Source organism: Dipodomys spectabilis, unplaced genomic scaffold (assembly GCF_019054845.1).
Source record: "Dipodomys spectabilis isolate Male_0828 unplaced genomic scaffold, ASM1905484v1 ptg000505l, whole genome shotgun sequence".
NCBI lineage: Eukaryota > Metazoa > Chordata > Mammalia > Rodentia > Heteromyidae > Dipodomys > Dipodomys spectabilis.
Genome location: NW_024871182.1, coordinates 3,255,675 through 3,270,093, shown reverse-complemented (window position 1 = coordinate 3,270,093; position 14,419 = coordinate 3,255,675). Strand labels below are relative to the sequence as shown.

Genomic DNA, 14,419 nt, shown 5'->3' with positions numbered 1-14,419 from the left:
TGCTCCAATAAGACAATTTATGCTGTCAGGGTAAGATGATCTGATTGATCTGTTCCTACATGGAGCAAGGGTAATGGGTCAGGCAGACATTTGTGCCAGTAAGACCTCATTTGGTAAATTTTAAGCTGCAGGATTTTAGAAATAGCTCTTAAGCATGGCTTACTTTGAATCCATTACCTCCACAAAGCTAAATCAGTTAATAAATAAGTACTTAAAAATCCATCACCTTTGGACGTAGCTATAAAGGCTTCAAAGTATGATCAAATTTCAAATGAAAAAGACTTAAAATAGTTATTGACAAAAATTGCAAATGTGAGCAATCGAACAAACAATATGTTTTTTCCACCATACACAGAATTTTACAGAAATAAGATGAATAGCAAATATGGGAACAATAAGGTTTCTTTGTTACAAATAGGTAATCTAGAATATATGCCTGTCTTAAGATTGCATCATTAACTACTTAAATTTACAGGATACTACATGCTTCAGCAGCTCCTCTACCCGAATTACAATACAGAGATTAACATTGCTTTTGCACAAGGAAGATATGAAAATTTGTGAAGTATTACATATTTTTCATTCTTCAGATGCAAGAAATGAAAAACCGTTATTAAAAAGTTGATTACAAATATACAAGTGCAATAATACATGTAAATAGTAGAAATAACAGTTATTTTGTCATCAGCATATTCAATCTTCACTTTTTTAGAAAAGCCTTTACATAACATAACCTTTATAAAACTTTTGAAATAAGATAACATTGTCATTTTATCCCAAAGAAATAAAATTCTATAAGGACCTAGGAATTAAAGGAATCTTAATCTGTTTCCATATGGAAAGCATTCTGAAAGGACACATTTATTAATGAACCTATATATTATAAAACAATGTCGAATTCAAACTATTTTATCTAGGAGAGAAAGAAATAGATTATGGACATTATACAAACAGAATATTAAATATTTTAAAATATACTTTTTTCAGACAAGCACCAGAAATATCTTTAGTTTCTCTACTACTCATTTTAACAGATAAGTTAAAATTATTTCTGATTTAAAAAATCACAAACTCTATAGAAATCATTATTGATGTATACAAACAACTCGAATATATTTTGACATCAAAGTCAGGCAATTCACTTGGAAGAATACCATGGAATCCATGAATTTTTAAAGTAAGATATTGCTGTTGCTTTGTATTGTGAAAATATTTTGTATGAACAGATGGGACGGACTGGCAATTTTGAAATTTAAGAAACTTTCCCAAGCCATTAGGACTTAGGAGAACAATTTGTACAGCCTTCCACAACTTCAAAAAGGTAGTGATACATACTTATCCTCTTGGCAAGATCAAATGCAGTTTCTTCCAAGTTGTGCTTCAGATCTGGTTTGATATAATGGTTAAATAGAAGGAGATCCAGCGTATCTTTGCTATATCTATTCCCAGCAGCAAGATACAAGGGGGTCAAGAGGCCTTTAGTTTGGCCATTGGTGTCTGCATCATGATGAAATAAAGAAGCCACTCTGGTAATATTCCATGTATAAGTACTGTGCAGGGGTGTCCAGCCATTCACAGTTATTACATGAATATCCGCTTTGAGCCACCAACTCATGGACAATGTCTAAGTGTCCACTGTAGGCTTCTCGATGAAGAGGGATATACTCATCGTTATCCCTAGTACTCACATGAGTGACCTTTCTGGAAAGTAGTCTCTGCACTGTAGTAAGGCGATTATTTTCAGCAAAGAAGAAATTTGCTTGAATCCTTCACCATTTTTTTTTCTTGCAATTGATAACATTTCTCACTTTTTCCTCTTGTTCCTCAATTTCATCAGAATTGCCTAACCAGAGAATTTGAGTGCCAGTGAGGATGAGCTGTCCATGTATTTGCCCAATAGTTCACATTGCATGAATTAGTCAGAAAAATCTGGTGAATTTTCTGCATCATTTTTTCACTATTATTTATTTTCTCTTTTTTTCATTTTTACTATTCTAAATTATTCTAACTGGAGAATAGGGATTTGGTAGAGAGCAGAGGAAAGATTTTCCTCCGTATTCAAAGGGACAGACTGAAAATGAGGACCAGTGGTGTCTTCATGTGCAGCTTATTCTAGAAATGAGAAAATAGGAAATAATGTCTTATATGTAAATGAATTGGGAAATGACAGAGTAGAATGTGAAATGATGCAACTAAAAAATATAAAAGCAAAATAAATTAGGATAATTATGTAGCAATCATATTACCTATGAGAACCATAAGAGGGAGAGAGACAGATGTGCAATGATCTAGCTAGCCACAAAATCCATCCCTCTGATCAAATTATAGAGCAAATAATTTTATTTTTAAAAGAAATGGAAATAAAATTTAAGATCAGATGTCACCATTTTTTAATTATATTTTCATTATCTTAAATACTTGTACAAGGGTATTTCCACTGAACAAATCAGTTTTTTTTAATATAATGGATTTTTATATAACTTTTCCACACCCTTCCAAGCCTCATCCCACTTTAATTTTTTCTAGTTTCATACATCTGCATTGAATATTATACCTTCACTCTCTTCCTCCATAACTCTCTTTATTTCTTCCTTTTGACTTCCACTCACATCTTCCAAGTGATAGTTTCCTGGTATTCATTTTGTTGGAGTAAAGTTCAATTTTATAAGAAATTACACCTTTGAAATACTCCTCTGCAAATAGCATGCTTTGGTTAACATTTTTGTATAAACTTGTATAAATTTCTAGCTTCCAAATATGAGACAGAACATCTGTCCTTTGTGTGTCTTGCTCTGACTTTGTTCACTTAATATATTTTTAGATCTATTCATTTCTTTACAAATAATGTAACAGTCGTCAAAATGGATGGATGCAATCCAATTGTGTATATGTCCCACACTTTCTCCAACCATCATTCCTCCAAAGGGCATCTGGGCTGTTTCCGTAACTAGGCTACGGTGAATTGTGCAGCAGTGAACATGCTTGTGAAAGTGATTTTACTGTAACCTTTTGGAAGAATTCATCACTACCTTTATGGGAGCAATCCCCTAGCCAGTTTTCCAGAATAAGCACATCCCTCCCTTCATCTTCATCACAATGTATTGCAAGTCCTCAAGAACACAATTCCACCTACACGTCTCAATAAGCTAAAACCACACTGTGCCTATATTTTTTCAATACATTTTTTTCATAATTGTACATATAATTCAGTGAAAACCTTCTATATACTTTCCTAATGTGGGAATGAGGGACATGACAGAGTAAAAGCAAGAAATATGCAATTTAATTAGCTATTATCATATTTAAAATCATTTTCAGTTCTTATTCATACTCTCACATAACATTATTTTAATCTTTATTTGATTACTTCATCTAATCCGTAAATTATAAAAGGTGAGTTGAAAGCAAAGGCAAAAAGTATTTTTTCATTTTGACACTCATGTGTGAGGTTGCACAACATGGGCAAATAGATGGATTGGAATCAATAGCTCTTATCCATTTTGTTAATGTAGAGATGGTTTTCCCAAACGGATTCTCGCAATTCGTATTCCATTCAACAACAAGAAATATGTGATAATTTCCTTTGTTTTGATCCTTATTAACTTTTGTTTCCATTTTATTTTATAATGGATGATTTCATAAATCTACTGTAGATACAAAAATATGTTAAAATATTTCTACCCGTATGCATTGATATATACATACACACATATATTACACAGGTTATAATGATAATGAATAACTACAGTAACTGTACAGTTTACTAAATTATTAAAACTATCGGTGGCTATTGCCTGGAATCCTGGTTAGTCGGGAGGGTGAGATCTGACGATCATGGTTTGAAGCCATCCTGGGCAAGAATGTCCAGGAGCCTCTTATCACCAAACAGCCAACAGAAAATCAGAATTGGAACTGTGACTCAAAGTGATAGAGTAGTAGCCTTGAGAGAAAAATCTCAGGGACATCATCCAGGCTCTTAGTTCAAGAAGTACAATCTACCCAAATAAAATCAATTTAATTTACATATGTGTAAGTAAAGTATTTCCATCACCAAAATGCAAAACCATGCTCATTTGCAAGGTAAGTGTTTTGTCTGAAGTACCATAAAACATTTTCACTTAAGTTGAAAGTATTGCACCATGGGTTCATTCTATCTCTCTCATGCATTTTTCCACTAAAATACTCAAATCTTACAATTATTCCAATTGTTTAAATTCATAGCTTTTTACTTTAATACCCAAATATTAGAGTTTGAATTGAGTGTCGTGTGCCCCCTAAATGGTTGTTTTTACCACATTGTCATGTCCCAGCCCTAAATAATCCTGATTATTTTTCAGATACTTGTATATGACCTTGGGCTCAGTCCATGTTATGTTATTCTTCCTGGAATTTAGAATAATAGGTGCATGGCATTGTGTGCAGATATTTCTGTCTAGTCTGGGCTTTAACCTCTATCCTCACAACAGGAGACTCCCATGTAGTCAGGATTTTCATAAGCTTGTCATAGCTGATATTTTTTTAAGTCTTTGCATTTCCTGCAGGTTCTTGAGTGCTGAATTAATTTGTTTTCTTAGGTTGTTTTGTTTCATTTGAATGTATGAGTTGAGTTGTTCCTCACTTTTACTTTTCAATCAAGTTCTTACCTAAAGTGCTGAGAAACCAATTCTTCTTTTTCACGATAGTCAAAGTGAACATGATTTGTTCCAAAGCAATTTCAGTAATATTTAAGCACCTTCATATCTATTGATGGTATATAAATGATAAGTGCTGTGAAGGGTCTTTTTATTTTCACAGTAGTCTTTGTCATACACAGACAGATCATGACATATATGAAGATAATAAAACTACTGTGCTTGGTAAGCACTCTACCACTTAGCCACATTCACAACCCAAGGCTTACTTCTAACAGGAACTATGAGGGTGGGATTTATTGGCATACTCTTTTCAGCACAGAAATCGCTGGCCATTTCATATCTTTGACAGGATTTGGGACCAGAGTGAGACTAACAAGGAGGAATGATGAATGAGTGATTGCCACCAGGCCCCAGAGATCTAGGCTCAAGTCCTACAGAGTGATATGGAATATGGAGCCAGAACCTTCCACAACTCTTACAGCCTAGGAAGATGTCCCAATTGGACACCTCAGCCAGAACATAATGAACCCGTTACATACACCAGCCAAGGCAAGCCTTCTGGTTTTCAGTTATTAAATGGCAGAGAAGGATGCTTTGTTCAAGCTACTGGCTCAGACTTAGTACTCTCTGAGGGCTTGTCCCAGCTTTCCCAGTTTGGGGGTCTGGTCATGGGCAACCTGTTGAATGCATATCATCCGTACATCAGCCATACATACACAGAGGCATGGAGTTACTGCCTTCTCATTTTCTTTGGCAGGTCTCAGGTTGAAATATGAGATTAGACTCTATCCCTGATCTCCTTTTTCTTTCTCAAGAGTAGTGCTCTGCCCTTGAGCCACAGCCCTAATCGATGGGGATATTTTCCTGTGATCTCCTAGAAATAAGAGTGTTGCAGACTTTCCTGCCCTGTCTGAATTCAAATTGGCATTCTCTCCATCTCAGCCTCCTGAGGAGCTAGGATTACATACAGGAGCCACTGACACCTGGCTTTCTTTTCTTCTTGTTGTTCTTTTTTTAATTGGGACAATCTGAAATCTTCAGTGTCATTCCAATGGTTTGCATTCGAAGTAAACTTCTGAGGCCTGGAGTTCGAATCCCAGGACTGCCACACACAAATGGAGGGAGATCGTGACAAACTCATTCTTATTTACATGAATGCTAATGGAATGTTATAGAAGTAATTAAATTTGCAGTTAATTCATGATTCTTTTTTAGAAAGCCACACAAAAATCATTGGATTTATATCTTCCCTTCTAGCACCATGTTATGATTCCCCTAATGGAAGGATATTGATTAATTTTTAATTAATGCTTTTATAAGTATTTAACCATGATACTTCATTAAATGGAGACATAACTTAATAACTAATTATTGGTAACTATATATATAAAATTTAATAATATCCTCACATTCTCTCTCTCTACATATACATACATATACAGCAATCTACACACACACACACACACACACACACACACACACACACACACACACACACATATATAGGGCACTACTGTGGCTTGATAACAAGTAACAGGTCGTTAGAACTTCCTGGCAGCTCAGTTTGCCAGAGGTTGGTGTGCTAAGACCCTATTTATGGATTGGACATTTTATGCCGTGAATTGAAACCCCAGCATTGCCAAAAATTTATTCATGTAGTAAGAAGCCAATTTTCACACATTTTTTTTCCTGAAAAAAAGTCCTGGGTCTCAATATGATGTATAATTCATATGAAAATATATCCTGTATGATAGGATGTTATAAATGAAATGTTATATGTCTAATAACACTAAATGAATAAGGGTAATAAATGTCATACTCACTAAACTCATGGGTGTATTTTTTCCATGCTGGGGCTTCACTTCAGGCCCTGGGAACTAGTCTGAATTTATTGTCATTAAGGACAGTGAGCTTCCCCTTCACCCACAGTGCCACAGAGATACCCAGATGCTGAGTTCAAATCCAAAACAAAAGGTAAAATGAATAACTACACTGAATGCAATATGGACTCAATATATGTATGTAACTATAAATCATATACTTAAAATGTACACAAATTGGATGTTTTCTAGTGTTGGGATTGATTTCAGGCCTAAGGAACAGACTTGAACTTCTTGACTTCAAGAAAGCAAGCTTCCCGTTCCTACACAGTGCAACAGAGTTACCCAGACCATGAGTTGCAATCCCAGTCCTGGCAGAAAAAAAATGACATCTCTATGCTATATGACAACAAATTCTTAGGTATATCATTATGTCTCCTTTTCATGAATGTAATTTTTTAAACGCTTCATAAAGTATTGATTAAAATCAATCAGTAGCCTAGAATATAACTGTATATAATTTTATCCTAGAATCATTCAAGAACTGCCCATTCAGTCATGACATACATCACATACCATTGGTATTCATATGGATAAAAATGAGTTTCTTAGGATCTCCTGCCATTTGGAGGTGGCGGGACCAAGATTCAAACTGTGGGCTCCAGCATCCACCACTTGAACCCAAAGATAGGGAACTCTCCCGTCTGTCCAAGAACATCAGCAAGACCAATGATTAAGCAGGCACCAGTGGCTCTCAGCAGTACTCCATGATACTTACAAAGCTGTGAAAGGAGATTCATGGTCAAAGTCACCCTAGGCTGGAAAGTACTTGAGACCCCTGTCCAACTTCAGTGTCAACAAAGCCAGAAGTAGAGCCATGTGGCTCCAGTGGTAGAGGGGTAGCTTTGAGCAAAAGCAGCTCATGGACTGTGACTAGATCCTGAGTTCAATGTCCAAGACTGGCAACAAACAGACATACACAACAATCTGTGCAGTCATCTGGCTGTCTGTTGGTTGACACCACTACCAGCAGTTGAGGAAAGTAGAGGTAACTGAGTGGTAAGCAATAGTCTCAAGTCGAATTTGGAGTTCAATAGGAAATTGATGACCTAGTCAGTGAGTGGGAGAATAGAGGATTTCCCAGAGCCTGGGAATGTGGCCAGCCCATCTTTCCCATCCCAGCACTCAGATGCCTGAAACAACAAGACTCTGAGACAGAGCTGCAGGCAACAAACTACTGCCAGAACACCAGCAGAAGAATCCTCCTGTCAGACCTTCAACATTCAAGAAAACAAAGAATACAAAAAAGGGAAGAATCTCAAAGACAAACACCACTGGGGAGGGTGATTCAATGGAGGATCTGGTCAAAGGTGATGCCTACGACAGGACTCCCCTCCCTTTGGTCACAGTCACAGCCATAAGGGTCCAAGTGTCAAGGGTCCCAATACCACCAAGAATCTGCAGAGGTGCTACCAACATGTGGTGCCTTCCCTGGACTGCAGCAAAAGAAGAAACCAGGTGCTCTGTGCCAAGATCCAACCACTGAAGCTGGAAAAGACAGACCTGCAGGATTGACAAGAGAAAGAGAAGGAGAAGGTAGCCCAAGTGCACAAAGCACCAAAAACAGAGCTAGACATCCACAAGCTACCCATACAGAGGTTGGTTTCAGCAGAAAATGATTTATAATCGGCACCAGCCCACATGCAGCTCATGGCCGATGACAGAGAAATGGAGCATGAAGCTCTCACCAGCTGCCTACAGGCCGCAGAGCACTGCATGGGGGAGCTGGAGATGGTGGCTTCTGTGGTTAATACTTACAGAAGGAGATTGAAATGTTGTTTGAACAGCTGAATGATATAACACTTCAGCTCAAGGAATAGCCCAGTAGCTTCTATGACCTGGAGCAAATGAACACAGAGTTTTAGGAGAAGCTGGAAGCACTCTGGACATAGAGGAGCAACAGGAAGAACAGAATCTGTAAGTTCCAACAAGTGCTGGAGGTGTTTGAGGTACTAAACAGTCTTCAGGACAACCTGAGCTGAATGGTGACCGTGAATCTGGAGAGAGACAGCTTCTCGCAGAACCTGAGCATTGAGAGGTCCGTGCAGAAGGAGGAGGCCTGGTGGTTGACAGAGCAGGTAAACCAACTGACAGAGGAGAAGGAGTGAGGATTGAGGTAGGTGCTGCACCTAGAGAATAGCTGGGGGGACTGAGAAGGAAGCAGGCAGAGCCATGGCCCCCCAAGTGTCCATCTCAGGAGGAGCAGCAACTGCAGGCCCACGCCTACCTCATGCAGATGGCGTTGAAATACCTGGAGGAACAACTTCATATCTAGGTCCAGGAAAACCAGACTCCATCTCCAGATTGTGGAGCAGCAGGAGCAAGGGGGAAGACTAGAGAAGAAAACCAAGGATCGGCAGGAGATCCCCGAGACCCCACGATGTGCATGTGTATGCAACCCACAGCTGGAGGAACAGCTGGCCTTGCTACGGGACGCTCTCCACAGGGTGAGCAGTGAGAAGGAGGATTTCTCCAGCATCGTGGACTCAGAGCAACAGGTGAAGAAACATCTGCGGGAACAGCTGGACTGCTCAGAAGAGAAGATAGAGAAATGGAAAGAGGTGGCTGAGAGAGAGAGAGAGCCAAGTGATTCGGGAGCTGCAGGACCAGCAGGAGCAGTCTCTGGCCTAGCTGCAGGAGCTCAAAGCCACCTGTGAGCATCACATCACTTCAAATGAGCAGCTGTGCTCCAAGTAGTAGGTACTGCAGTAGCACCTGCAGAAGCAGACTCAGCTGTTGGAGCAGCTGAAACAAGTGCAGGGTCCGACCAACTGGGGGGACTAGGTAGTGCCCCCAAATGACAGGACAGTTTCAAGTGCCTGGAAGTGATCAGTCCACAGAGGAAGCACCTGCAGGCCCAGCTGAGGTTCCTGGCTTTCCCTGGGGAAAGGGAATCTGTGAACCCTGGAGAAACAAAATCTGAGGAAGCGACTCTCCTCAATGGGCCCATGGCAGAGGATGGAGATGTCCCCCAAACTGAGAGGGATGTGGCTCTGTTAGCACTCTCAGAAGCTGAGATCCACAGGGGGAAACTCCTGCCTGACTGCTGCAGGCACTCCCCCTTCCCCCTTCTCCAGACAGCTCAGTCCCGAGAAGAATATCTGCTTCATCCACAACCTTCCTGATGAGGTGGACTTCCAGAGTCCTGCAGATGAGCTCCACCATTGATGCACCCAGCTGTCGGCACATATCCGCACTGCCCTGGAATCCCTCCTGGCATGTAAAGGACAAATGTTCATTCTGGATCAGCTGTGTCAGGAGAAAGCCGAGTGCATGTGCCAGCTGTCCCAGGAGAAGATGAAGAGTAGATAGCTGCAAGAGCTGCTGTCACTCCCACAGGGGGCTCCAGATGCTGACACAGGCTGAGCTCCCCACCAGTGCAGCTGCTTCAGAGGCCTCAGTCTCCTGGGTGGTCAAAATGAGGGAGGCGCAGAAAGATTTTGAAGAATTGCAACTTCAGGATAGTGTGGAAACTGCAAGAGGAGAGGTCAGGGTTCCATGCCCCGTACAGGACTAGCCCACAGAGCATGTCCTGCTGCAGATCCCCACATCCAGAACTACCACAGCTGGTGCACTCAGGCTTGCAGTGCTCCATCCTGTAGACTGATGGGGATGATGACTCCCTATGTGACATGCTGAGTCCCCAAATCCTCAGCAGCCACCAGAACTAGGAAGGGTAAACTGTGGGCCGAGTAGAGCAGAGGCTGCTGTGAGGAGGCACAAATTCCAGGGACATCTAATGGCCCATTGGTGGCCAGGGAAGAGGCCCATGTTATGTTTATCACAAAGCATAAATTATTTCCAAAGGGAAAATAAAGCCTCAACAAAGATTTGTTCTTCTAGTTATAGGGCTTGAACTCAGGGCCTGGCCACTGTCCTTGAGCTCTATTTGTTCAAGACTGGTAGTCTACAAGTTGAGCCCCACCTCCCTTCCAGGTTTTCTTTGTGGAATCGAACCCAGGGCTTCAGGCTTGCTAGGTGACCACTCTATCACTGAGCCACATTCTCATCTAGGATGATCCCCCACCCCTAAACACATATGGCCAATCCTCAGATAAATAGGAATTATGGGTTAGGATGAATATGAAGCACAAGTCTGGCTCACACGAAAATACTTCCCTGCCCCCTCTTCAACACCCTTACTTAAAGTTTCTCTTTTAGTATTGAGGGATGAGAGAGGGAGAGGGACGTCTGAGAGAAGAGTACCAAGAACAATGGCCCCCAGAGTCCCACAGTCTCCCCGACTCAAGTGGTCCTACAGATTCCCGTCTTACCTGACTCAATGTTTTGTCTACACTTTCCCCTACCCCTGCAAGGCTCAGAATGAAATAAATGTCAGCAGTGGCCTCAGCCCACACCCAGGGTAGAAGTTCCTAGAACCAAACTGACTTCCCCCTCTGACTTCCCCGAGTTAGGCTGGACCGACCACTCACCATTGTGTTGGTGTCAATGATCTCATGGATGGACTTCAGGAAGAAGGTCTATGGCAAAGAGCAGAAGCAGCAGTGTGAGCAGGGAGGAAGGAGCCAGTGCAATTGGTCTGGGATCTTCCTCCATGGGACCTTCCCATCAAGCCAGAGCCCTCTTGACCCAAAGCTCGGCCAAGGCCATGGGTTGGACAAGATAGAGGAGCATGGGCCTAAAGGAGGTAATGCTTTATCTTGGTGCACTTGAAATTTACAGTATTTGGCCCATGCCAATCCCAAAACTAACATGCAATGCCTCTCCTTGTAGTTGTTGTCCATGAGCTTTGTTCTTGAGCTCTTTTTCTCCAGGCTTGCACTCTACCACTTGAGCCACAGGGGCACTTCTTGTTTTCTGATGGTTCTTCAAGGATAAGGGTCTCACACACTTTCCTACCCGAGCTGGCTTGGAAGCCAGATCTCACCTTCCTGAGTAGCTAGGATGACAGGCGTGAGCCACCAGTGACCAGCATGTGATGCCTCTTTAAAGATCTTGGCGAGTCTGTAAAAGGAACCCCAAAGGGTCTGGATAGACCATGACCCAATAAAGGGATGGGATTGGGGAAGGCTGACATTATAGCCAGTGTTTTCCCCAAAATTATAGATGTCAGGTGGTGTTGGATGCATCGAACTCCTAGGCCAACAACCACCAGATTGAGTGGGGAAAAAAGTAGAGAATACCCAAAGGTTACAGTGTAGAAATCTCTGATTTTGCATGCATATGGCTTGTGTGTGTGTGTGTGTGTGTGTGTGTGTGTGTGTGTGTGTGTGTGTGTGTTTGTGTGTGTGTGTTTACCAAGGCTTGAAAAGCCTAGCTTGTTTTCACAAGTTTGGTGCTCTAACATTTGAATTATAGTATTTCTTCTCCCCAGCTTTTTGGTGATTCTTTGGAGATAAGAGTATGCCCAAGCTAGCTTTGAATCTTGATTGATCCTCCAGTGTCAACCTTGAGTAGTTAGGATTATAGGCATGAGCCACTGCCATGCAGCTGCATGGATGTCTTTTCATACTTTCTGTTCTAACAGCTGTCTACTTGCCCTGACCTACATCTCTGACCTCTACATCAGCTCCCAGCAGCCCCTGACTCTGTGGAGAACATAAAGCTCAAACCTGTCAGGGAATCCTATTTCTTTGTCCTCAGGGGAGAATATGTTTCCTCTGAATCCCGGAGGGTTAGGGGAAGGGAAAGGAGGGATAGCTGTAGATGGGTGTTTGACTAGGAAATAGTTATTCTGTTTTATCCAAGAAGGAAAGCGAGGCCAGATGCTAATGGCTCATGCTGTCATATTCCTAGCTCCCTCAGCAGGCTGAGATTGGAGGACTAACATTCAGATGAAACCCAACAAGAAATGTCTGTGAGACTCTCCTCTCCCAAGAACCACCTGCAAGCTGGAAGAAAAGCTGTGGCTCAAGTGGTAGAGTGCTATCCTTGAATGAAAAAACTGAGGGACAGAGCACGGGCCCTGAATTCAAGCCCTACTACTAAGATGCACTAATGCACATGTGCGCATGTGCATGGGTCCACATGCACACACACGCGCGCGCGTGAACACTCACACACACACACACACACACACACACACACACACACACACTGAGGAAGGTAGTAATGATAAGCTAAGCTAGAACTGGGGGCAGTCCTGAGGCATAATCATAGTAAACTCTCAAGCTACATCAGTTGTTTCCCCATAAGTTCTTCTTGGGCTGAGGAGTCTGGCATATGGCAGTAAGTTCCATGGAACCTGCCCCTCCATTCCAGCACGGGGCCATAGAACCAAGGGAAGGACACTATGGATGCTCCTTTGTAGTTATCCCATGATAGCAGACCTTCATCTGCCAATGAGCAATGGTGAGTTAAGCAGGGCTCTGAGCCCTGGGACTCTTGGGATATAGTGACTACTACAAGCAGCAGCCAGTCTGCTTTGGATTCCTCAGCCTACAAGTCTCTCATGAACCCAACTCAAAACCTGCCCAAGGTGTGCCTGAAAAATTCACATTCTTGTGATTCCCTTGTGAGCCGGCGTTAACTGGTCTACCCATTCTGACGCAGAACCGTGGTCTGAGACATTGATTTAGTGCTCAGATACACACTGCACTCATGACAGATGCCCTTCTGATGACCCGGCCGATGACCTGTATGCCACAAGACTTGATCCTTATTTTGTACTGTCCCGCTCTGTAGGCAAAGGCCTTCAAGGAGGCTGCTCTCAAGACTTGTAGGACACATAGACATTGGAAGACCATCAGGAACCCACTGGAAAGTACTCTGCCTAGAGCCACAGCATGAGGTCAAAGTAGGCCAGGTATTGGTCACACGGGGCTCTAAGTCTGAGCCTGGGCACCGTCTTTCAGTTCTTCAGCTTAGCACTTCAGCCACATCATCGCTTCTGGTTTTCTGGTGGATCATTGGAGATCAGAGTCTCCCGGACATTCCTGCCCAGGCTGGATTTGCATGGCAATCCTCACATCTCAGGCTCCTGAGGAGCTAGGAGGACCAGCATAAGCCACCATTGCCTGGCTGATCGGACCAGCATAAGCCACCCTTGCCTGGCTGATCTGGCCTTTCACCACAGTGGGCTAGGAGCTCCTGAAAGCTTTTCTTTATTTTTTAGGTGCCAATTCTGGGGCCTGAACTCAGGTTCTGACCTGTATTCTCTTAACGTTTTCTCTCAATGTGGACATTCTACCACTTGAGCCACAGCTCCATTTCTGGCTTTTGTTAGTTCATGGGCAAGAAAGTCTCACTAACTTTCCTCCTCTGAGATGGCTTTGACCCACGATCTCTGATCTCAGTCTCCTGATTAGCTAAGATTTACAGGGGGTGAGCCACTGGTGCGATTGAGCTAGAAGCTTTTCTTAAGCAAAAGTTCTTCCCTGCATTTGCCCTGATTCCTCCATGCAAAGACTACCTGAGGGTCAGGAGCTGTGAAAAATAGGCTTACAGCCACAGAAATTGTCTGGGGTCTTTGGTGAAGAGTCAAGTTAATCTTTCTCTGTGCCTTAATCTGGGCCCCCACACTCTGCCCTACCTTTGACTCAAGTACAAAACTTGACCCAACTTTCAGTGTTCGGCCAGACTTGTATGAATCCACAGAACCTTCATTTCATCGACACCACCTGCTCTACCCCACAAATCAATACCTGTGCCCATGCTGTACCTTGTGCCTGAGGCTCTGTGTCCTGTTCCACATCTTAGAATTCCTGTGGAATTTTGGCACCAATTATATCACCTCCTGGGGCAAGACTTTCCTTCCCTTCCCTCTTTTTTTTTTTTAAATATTGAGTTTCTGAAGTGGAATTTGTGCAGGCTGACTGTCAAATTCTCTACCTTGGTGTGTATGTGTGTGTGTGTGTGTGTGTGTGTGTGTGTGCGTGCGCGTGTGTACGTGTGCCAGTCCTGGGGTTTGAATTCAGGGCTTGGACGCTATCCCTGATCTTTTGT

The 14,419-nt window shown here is 42.3% G+C and overlaps 1 pseudogene; it reads left to right on the top strand.

Moving 5' to 3' along the window:
- The first annotated feature begins 483 nt into the window (after nt 1-483).
- On the top strand, nt 484-580 carry LOC122099219 (annotated as a pseudogene).
- The last annotated feature ends 13,839 nt before the right edge of the window (nt 581-14,419 follow it).